Consider the following 8,739-nt stretch of genomic DNA (forward strand, 5'->3'; position numbering starts at 1 on the left):
GGAAATGACTGGCCAAGATTTGCAGCTCTTTAGGAAGGATTCTGACTCCAGTGTAAGCAGCACACCGCCGGGCAACATGACCTGCATATTCTCATCACCCTACAAGCTGGGGTTGTCCACAGTTAACTTTCCAGTCCCTAGAGGCAAGAGGAAGGGCTTCACCATGGCTCATGGCAATTTTAAAACCAGATACCTTTATGAGCCTTTTGGCTTTATTTCCTTAGGTTTAGAGGCTTGTGCTGAGCTAGCGGGGGTAAGCTCCGAAAGCAGCAGCACTCAATGAAGAAGCAAAGAGCTTGAGGGCTTGCAAGTGGTTCAAAGGCAAGCGATGAGATCAAAGTTGTTCACTGTGTGCCAGATGCAGCACCAGTGGCACCGTTAGCCCCTCTACCACACAAAAGAAGGACATGAATCATTTTTCCCTGGATGCTTTTATATGGGCACTAGCTCTCTTTCATCAAAGCCAAGAATACCTGGAAAACTGCTACAGAGAGTTTTAAGTTTTAGACTATCTCAATTTATCTTCAATACCAAGAACACTAAAATAGGAGAAACTGCCTGGGTTGAAATTAAAAAAAAAAAAAAAATTAAAAACCGAACACAAGACCTGAACCCTTGCTGCAGAACTCAAGCCTATGAAAACCCTCGCCTATTGAGATTTTAAGTGGAAAGAGAGAGGACCTCTACCTTCCTTTAAGGTTAGCATTCACCAAAACAACAGCAAGCTCAAGAGAATCTTCTCATTCCATTTCTGTCCCAGTACCAGGACCTGATGAAAACCTTTCAAACAGAAATAAGCAAACTACAAAGTTTACTTCTGAGAGCATGCCACTCCAAGTCAAAGAGTTCAGATAGCAAGGTTTTGTTTTTTTTAAACTTAGGAGAAGACTCTTCAAGAATTCCAACCTAATTTCCTGACCCTGTTTTTTTGTTTTGTTTTGTTTTGTTTTTGTTTTTGTTTAATCAGAGAAGCAATCTAAATGTTTGACTGATTTTTCTGAAGCTTTCAGCACTCAACCATCACTAGCAAAGAAGCTCTGGGTAAACTACCGTTGGCAACCAAGAGATATAAGTGGCTACAGGCTTTCTGCTCCCTGAGAGAATCAGTTCAACCAGCCTCTTTGGGTAGAGGGAGAGAATGTTCTGCTCCAAAAATGGATCCTGCTCTATCAAATCCAGGGAATTTCAGCATTTATAGTGTTCACTTCACCTACACAGTCTCGGAGCAGCCTTGCAGATTTAGTGTACCCTGCAGGATGCAAAAACACAGGTATCCCATCCTGGAAGAGGTATGAATACCATCTCATCTCCCTTTCCCTTTCTCATTCATTAGGACTGGCTTATTTTCGAAGTTTCAGGTGTAAATCCTTACAAAATTCCCTTGAGACTGTCTCTATAGTAATTGTACCCGTGATTGTCTCATTCATGGAAATGGTCGGGTTTTTGTTTATTCTAGTTTATTCTGTATAGACAATTCCAGTGCTACACTGTAAACCTAAAATTCTGCTGGAGTGGATGGGAGATTTGCGCGTGGCATCAACGTTTCTGTGCGCCAGAAACATGCCAGCACACCTTTCCCACCCATTCAAGCTTGCTGCTTCTCAGTGTCACTGAACGTGCCTGTGTTCCAAGCACGCAGGAGGAGCAATTGTTCCCAGCCCCAAAGGAAAGATCCAATCCCCCCCCCATGTATCATCAAGCATATGTACGCCATACTCAGGGGGTTATAAAAACCGCACACAAATTCCCATATGAAGCCTACTGCCTAATAAGAAAAAAACCTTCTACAAAAAACCTCACTGCAATGTGTTTTGTTGGAAGTTAAGCAGCCTTCCTATCCTGCCCACAGCACAGTTAGAGGAGAACTGAGGCAGCCCTCTTACCTTTCACTCACTATAAGCTCCTTACCAAACCCTACCCTTCATCTTTAATTCCTGGATTAAATAAACCCAGCTCCTTCAGCTTCCTCCCTAGGTCTACAGTTTTAGACCTCTGGTTGTCCTTCTTGGTCTCCTTTGGTCTCCTGTGTGTACTTCTCCTTCTAAAACACCGTGCTCCAAGCTGGGAGCACCGCTGCCCTACCGGAGTGGCATGATTAATTACTGCCCCTGTGCCTCACGTGACTTTCCTGCTGAGACATGCCAGAACGAAACGAGTCGTTTTCACAAAGCACCAACTGTTGAATCATATTCAGCTTGCGGCCCACTGAAACCTCCACATCCTTCTCTCCTGTGCCACTACTGAGCTACTCCCCACCCTTTATTTACAAACCCACACTGGTTTTCCTTGCTGTTGGAACAGTTGTCGGGAGAACCTCATCTACCTTTTCCAGAGTTTTAGGAAGAAATGTACCAGCAGTAAATGCCAATTCACCTACACAAGCTCCTGGAGAGACAGAAAAGACAAGTGAGCTCTGACAGTTCCCTGAGAAGCCTCTTTGTTGGTTCTCCAACAGCGTCCAAGCAAGGATAAGATTTGTAACTGCTCCAGAAATTAACCTTGTGAGTCCTTCACATGCCACAACGACACGCATGTTGTTTTTCTAATCAATCTGTGGGGTTAGGCAGAAGAAGGTCCCAGCAAACTCCAACAGCTGCTATGTTTTCAGTATAGTTTTCAGACTGCAGGTAGCAGAGAGCACTGAGTCAAGCTAGATATCACTTACACAGAACCTGATGATTCTTGTGGGTCCCTTCCAGCTCTGGATATTCCATGATTCTGTGATTCTGGTCCTCCACTCGATGCCCGGCTTTGCCATTGCTCCATGTCTCCACCCAATTCCAGATCTTAACTTACAGTAACAGAGCACAAAAGACACGTGCTCAATGAAGATCAAACTGAACACCTCACACCCTGCTTGGAGCATGGTAAGACTGAAACCCCTGAAAGTGTTGTTATCTGTACTTTACGGTAGGGATTGAGAGAAACAACGTTCAAATCCTGATTTAGCCCCCTTAACACCAGGCACCTGCTTGAAGTGCTTCAGTTAGAAACTAAAACAGGGAGTGGTTCCTCTCCCACACATGCTGCACTGCACTGCATACACACAGCTGTGCCCAAGAGACTGGTGAACTGGCACTGCCACCTTCCTCCCATGCCGTGTCCAAGACAGACACTCTCACAAGTCCATCATCTCTCCCATTAGTGGGTGATACCCACGGGCCATGCTGCTCAGCCTCCCTTTCCTCCCCCGCCCGGTGATGCACTGTCCTCCCTCTGTGCTGGGCCCATTTAGACACCACATTTGAAGGCCCAACAGGGTTTTCTGTTGCCTTGAAAGCAGACAGCAACAATTTTAAACGGGCTGGGTCTTGTGTTTTCAGCAACATCAAAAGTGCTCGTATCAAGTCTTTGGCTTAACCACTTTCAGAACTACACAGCATCACCAACAGGGTGCAAAAGGCCCTGAAGCCTGTTTGTTTATTTTACCTTAAAACATCAGTGGCAAAGATCCCACAACTGACTGCATATGGAACACAAACATCCTGGGAGATGCCCCAAGAGTTGTTCTCAATCAAACATCCAAAACCAGGATTAAGTCTGCCCCATGAGATGCTTATGGAGGATGTAAACAAATGAGCCCTGCCAGCTAGTAAATTAATACTGTGAACATCCGGAACACTCCTTTGACTTACTGACATTTTCAGAAATTCCCTGCAGGAGAATTCCCTGTAGTACCAATGGAAAAAATAAGAAACAGCTTTATTTTCTGACCCTATTCCCAGTTAATGACATCCACAGTCATAGATGGCCCTCGCTGAATTCTGGCTTGGTGAGGCTCAGTGGTCTATTACTTGATCCCTGTGTGGACAGATGAGGCCTCCAAAGAAACTCCCTCGGAGGAATGAGTAAGGACATCCCTCAGCAAAAATACGAAGTGGATACAAACTACAAAGGGACAGGGATCAAATGATGGTGTGGGAAAAGGAATGCAAAACTAGCAAGGGGAGCACATGTGCTCATAGAGGGGAAGACTGACAGACCTGGGAATAAATTCCTCTAGCCCTGCTTGCTGGTTGATGTGCACAAGTATTCTCCAGACTGAAATCTGTATGTTGTTGCTCACAGCCACTCAGCTCAGAAGCCACTCAGCTCAGAAGCCACTCAGCTTGACAGACATTCCTCCAGAGGAACAAGAATGGAGTGTCCTTGTCCTATTCAGTCATGGCTTTGTTGGGGAATCTTACAAAACCCACAGTACCAGCGAAATGTGAACATGGGACTATCACTTAAGCTTCTTCACATTTTCTTAAACACAAGGAAGGTCTCAGCAATACTGTACCATAAGTACTCAAAGAGCCTTCTCAACCTCCACTCCGATGCACTCTGTCACACCACCAACCATGAACAGAAGGGCAAGCCTGTCTCTGAAAGAACGTCAGGTCTCCACCACTGATATACAACAAACAGGGCCTGGCTAAGAAAAGCTGTGGACAAACGCGTATCAGTAATGAGCTTTTACTATCACTTCCTTTAAGAATACCACTGACAGCTAGAACTCAGTCATAAATTATTTTTACTTGCTGTGAGATCAAGATAGGAACAACTTTCATCAATAAATAAATAAGAATGACAAGTCTACAATAATTTGTAAATATTTTATTGACAAGAAAATCCCAGACCTATACAGCACTTTAAGCTGTTATCTTCACCATATAAAAAAACCCGTGCTTGATCAAAATTTGAGACATGCCATCTCATGCAATAATGGAAAACAGATTTCATTGCATATTTTCTCCTGGATTACTTAAATTACTTTCAGAATCTCAGAAGCCATTCCAAGCTCAAGCTTTTGCTTTATGTATCTTTATTTTTTATCGGCTTTATTATTTCAACTATCCCTGGGCAAATTCATCCTTGATCCCAGTCCATTGGCTACAGTTGTTGAGGACTGAGGATGGACTTGGCACCTGTGAGACTGATAGGGAAGGCTCTAACACAGTAATGTAAGTACCAAAGGCAGAAAAACTATTTGAGTCAGTTTCAGGCTCAAGCTAAAAATAGCAGATTCAAATTAAAACCTCCCAGGCCAGATTCTCAGGCTCAAACCCATTAACTTTAAAAGCTGAGACCACTCAGTGCCTCCCAGGAGGCCCTTAACTCCAGTCAAAGTTCTTGAGAGGTAACAGAGCTCTGAAGCTCATAGAATCCAGCCCTTCAGCAAGCTAAGCTCCTAGAGCATCCAGCTAAGAAGCAGACTGCCAGCATCGCCCAGTCCTTTGGGGGGCTCGAGGATCACACCTCCGGTGGATTACAGTAAACGTCAGTCAGAATTTGCTCAGCGATTTGCAGGACCAAGTCCTCGGAGCAAGAAATCATTACTGTCCCAGCAGAGGTGACAAGACATACAGATGTTTCAGCTACTGGCAACTGACATCCACACACAGGACAGAGGAATCCCCGTGTCTATTATAAGCAGCTGCCTCTTTGCCAGTTCACAAGTTTTTAAGGGGAAATAAACAGTTTTTCAGGTAATATTCTTCTGGCAGTGTTTTTGCTCTGTCACAAGGTTAGGTGCATAAACAGCAATCACTTCAGACATGGAACAGAATATAACATTCTTACCTTCTCCCAGTCCAACACGATCACATGATCCTGGCTTCCTCTTGCACTTTCATTGCCCAATATCCATCTCTATGGATTATCCCAGGAAAAAGCAAGTTCTGTATTACTCAGCTGGAAAGAAAAATGGAAAGGAGTTATTAAAGATACTGGACTCACTTCATCAAGTGACAAAGACCAAACTACTGGCTTTGAGTAGCTGTAAGGTAATAACAGAGAACGAGCAACAGCTTTTTGGGCTCTGCGAAGCAGAGCTCAGTGCTAACCAGTGGATGAATCACCATGTTGAAAAAAAAATCCTGAAAGCTGACACCTGAAAGGCAGTCACAGCAGGGACTCCAAAGAGGATGTGTGTGTGAAGGGATTGCAAGTGACACCTAGGCACAAAAAGTGCTACTTGGCAAAACTGAATGTCTTTATTCAACAGAGTTTCAGCCGTGGTGGGTCTTGCTAGCTGTCTTGATTTTCTGCCAGATTTTGCAATGTTGTAGGAAAGAGTTTGGAAACACGACCTGACGATGCCCTAGAGGTTCAAAAATCAGAAAACAAATGAATCAAGCTGTAAACATGTTTTTAATCTGACTTGTACACACTCATGGTTTCTAAAGAGCTAATATTCTGGAGTATTCAGTACCGGCCATACTACAGAATGATGACAGAGATACAGATCCTACCCAGTATGAAGATAAAGGATTTTCAGTCTCCTGCAAAAATGCAGTAAGAGTCAATGTTCATTACACCTTTCATCTGCACAGAAAACCATCGTGATCAACTTTTCTTTCTACTCTTGGTCGATTTCACACATTATTCTGGAATAAGAATGTTCTGGGGCAAGGTTTAAGTGAACATTCACACTTTGCTTCACAAGAAGTTTCAGAGGATTAGCTCCTCTGCTCTGCGCTGCTTGCATCAGGCTTAAGTATGCCCAATTTCACCACCTTAAAACCCTCGGCCAACAACCCATGGTCCTGTGCTGCCCTCTCACGGGCTGCAAGCAGCAGAGCAACACCACCTCTGCTTGCCGAGACCCAGAAACTACAAAAGCATTGTACGGAGGGTTTGGATTGTCCCTGTCATCATCAGCTCGATTTATAGCATGCTGCAGTGACTGCACAACCACAGCCAGTGCTTCAGCAGCTATGCCCAATGCCTGCCTTTCCGTAAGAGGGTACAAGGCTCACAAAAAGCTTCCGCAACTACAATTGCTGTGTTTGGCAGCACCAAAATACCAACCAGCTCACTGGCACGCAGCCCTCAGTCCTCCGGGTGCACTTACCTCTGCTCCATCATAACCAGTGGTCTTATTTGCTCCAGGAACTGCCACCTTTGATGCCGAAAGCCTGGCAAAGTAAATTGGAGAAGAGGGAGGATCACACCATACCCAATCCAACCCCACATGCCGGAGTGATGACTTCAAAGCCCAAATCTCGCAACTGCTGAGTGAAGAGGCAGCATTTGACCTCACAGACACTGCACCCAGGGGCAGCCCCCGTTTGGCCAGGACAGCTGCTCCACATGGGATTCAGAGGACAGATTCTGCACTACCAGTCCTACAGCAGGATGGAGGGAGCAGGGGCTACGGCCGCCCATACATCTCCTCACCCCAATAAACCACGCCGAGCCTTTGGCCTCCTGCTGGCATTGCCAACAAGTGTCCTGCTTTGTAAACCATGGGCCAGCACCAACAGAAGTGGTCTGAGTCACCCCCTCACAACAGAGAGCTGAAAGCCTTCCATGCAGTTTATCATTCCATACACCTCCCATGGCTCTTTCAAGAAAACCTTGAAAAATTGATCAAAGTGCTTTTAAAACAACACAATGGCAGGAATGTTACCCCTTTACTACCAAATTATTTGAGATATGCAATGAGTTTCCATATCTTTGCACAGCGCAATCTAGTATTATATGAAGTAATTAATTCTTTTTTCTATTTAAAAGCCTCACAATTTTTTAAGGCAATCCCATGCTGCGTGGGGGTCTGGGCTGACAGTTTAGAGTGCTAAAAAGAATTCAACCCCCGTCTCAGAAAAAGACTGTTTTTTTAATTAGGAAATTTCTAGGTTTGCTGTATTTGTCTTCACACATGAAACTCTGGAGTTTGTAATAGGCCCCGTTTTCTTGCCATGCTCTGCTACTGAAGGGGCTGGAAACTCACGTTCCCCTTGCAGAAAGAGCCGAGATCCTCGGGCACGAGGTGACCGCAGGAACAGAGGTGCTGATGGAGACCCACGTGCCGGTCCCGTACCACCTCCAGGCCAGGCGGGCAGCCCGTGCGGCTGTCGCTTGCTCCATTCTGACAGAACCTTCTGGGGCTGACATCCCCCTGCCTCCTTGCCCCCTTTGTCCTGTGCTCCTGCCCTCATCCCAATCCCAGCACAGCCTCACCCAGGCCTGAGCTGCCCTCCTGGCCCCGCTCTGCACCCAGACCTGCCACCGCCAGGCCCCATCCCCACCACCCCGTATCCCGGCCCCCTCAGCCCTCTCTTCCTCCTCTTCCTCCTCATCTCCAGCCCTGGGCCCCATCTCGTCCCCTTCCACACAGGCCTGCCCCTCACCTCAGGCCTCCTCACAGGGCTGGGCCCCCACCTGATGTCCCAAACCTGCTCCTGGCATCCCAAACCCTCCTCCTGGCACCCCAAACTCTCCTCACGATGCCCCAAAACCTCCTCCTGGAGCCTCAAACCCTCAATTCAGCACCACAAAACCTCTCACTACCCCAAAACCTCCCCCTAGAGCCCCAAAACCACTTCCCAGCTGGAGTCCCCAAACCTCCCCCTAGAGCCCCAAAACCACTTCCCAGCGTCCCCAACGCTACTCCTGGAGTCCCAAAACCTCCTCCTGGCACCCCAAAACCACATCCCGGCATCCCAAACCATCCCCTAGAGTCCCAAACCCTCCTCCTGGAGCCTCAAACTCTCCTCAGAGCACCCCAAAAACACCTCCTGGTATCCCCAACCTCCTCCCGGTGCCCCAAAACCACCTCCCGGCACCCCCAAAACCTCCCTCCAGAGCCCCCAGCCCTACCCCTGGAGCCCCAAAACCACCTCTCGGTGTCCTCAACCCACCTCCTAGAGCCTAAAACCCACCTCCTAGAGCCTAAAACCCACCTCCCGGAGCCTCAAACCCTCCTCCCGGCGTCCCAAAACCACCTCCCGGCATCCCCAAACCTCCCTCTAG

The 8,739-nt window shown here is 46.8% G+C and overlaps 1 protein-coding gene across 1 annotated transcript in view; it reads right to left on the bottom strand.

The window, feature by feature from the left end:
• LOC310886135 (CCN family member 2-like) overlaps positions 1 to 8,294 on the bottom strand; it is a 43,109-nt gene extending 34,815 nt beyond the window's left edge. The window contains 3 exon segments of the mRNA XM_083810316.1: positions 5,566 to 5,676; positions 6,839 to 6,902; positions 7,718 to 8,294. The gene's annotated coding sequence lies outside the window, so the exon portion shown is untranslated.
• Positions 8,295 to 8,739: the final 445 nt, after the last annotated feature.

The sequence above is a fragment of the Anser anser genome, assembly GCF_964211835.1.
Source record: "Anser anser genome assembly, chromosome: 24".
Taxonomy (NCBI): Eukaryota; Metazoa; Chordata; class Aves; order Anseriformes; family Anatidae; genus Anser; species Anser anser.